General features: G+C 39.2%; 1 pseudogene; it reads left to right on the forward strand.

Annotated features, from left to right (window-relative positions):
- The window catches only part of LOC119588231, a 24377-nt pseudogene that overhangs the window by 13198 nt on the left and 10268 nt on the right, over positions 1–911 (forward strand).

Raw genomic sequence — 911 nt, forward strand, 5'->3', positions numbered from 1 at the left:
GCGTCTTCTGTATAAATGTGCCTTCCTCTTCCGCTGGGAATATTTCTTCTCATAGTCATTTAGGATGTCAGTTTGGAGATGTGTAAGCCGTGAGGGGTGACAGTGTGGTGTATCCAACAGCTGTGTAGCAGCTGTTTTAGCAGTTCTTTCCACGGGCGAGCAGAGTTAACCCCAGCAGTTAGTGTGGTTATAATGTTTGATATCAACGGTGTTATGTCATCTCATAATTCATTTTGGTGTTGGCATATATTCCCTAATGTACTGGGTGATCTTCATGTAAAGGTAAAGCAAATCTGCAACAACGTGAAAAGGAAGGATAATATTTTGTTTCGTTGAGCTGTATATTTTTTAGTCCTTTTCAGGAGAAAACAGTCAGTGACTAGGGGTAGTGTCATACCCAGATAATAGATAATGATAATGTGAATTTTGCCAATGCCTAGATAGTGCTGTGTAAGTGACTTAGAAATTCATGTCTCGAATATACGCACTTCAAAGTCCCTTATCTAAGTGGCTGTAGGCGGCATGTGCACTAAGGAGCAGGATGATGCGGAAAGGAAGCCAGTGTTGTGAAGGAGGGCAGTTCCTTTTCGCACCGAACATGCGTCGTCGAATTTAGCACCATCGTGATAAATTGTGAGCATATTTCCACATTTGTCGGTTGTTATTAGGTCGTGGTTATAAAAATCTTTCATTGTTATTGTTTTTTTTCTTCAGCTATTTGGTTGTTTTCATCACTAAATATTCTGTTTCAGGTATTACGGAAATGGTGAAGCTGGCCTTAGGGAATATGACAAAAGTTAAAGGTGAGTTTAGTAGATATAAAAATATCACGCTTTTGGAACAAACCATTACGTCATAATTAAATCTAACATGCCTAACTGTGCGTCGTGAACCAAAATAAATTCCAGTAA

The sequence above is a fragment of the Penaeus monodon genome, chromosome 23 (genome assembly GCF_015228065.2).
Source record: "Penaeus monodon isolate SGIC_2016 chromosome 23, NSTDA_Pmon_1, whole genome shotgun sequence".
Taxonomy (NCBI): Eukaryota; Metazoa; Arthropoda; class Malacostraca; order Decapoda; family Penaeidae; genus Penaeus; species Penaeus monodon.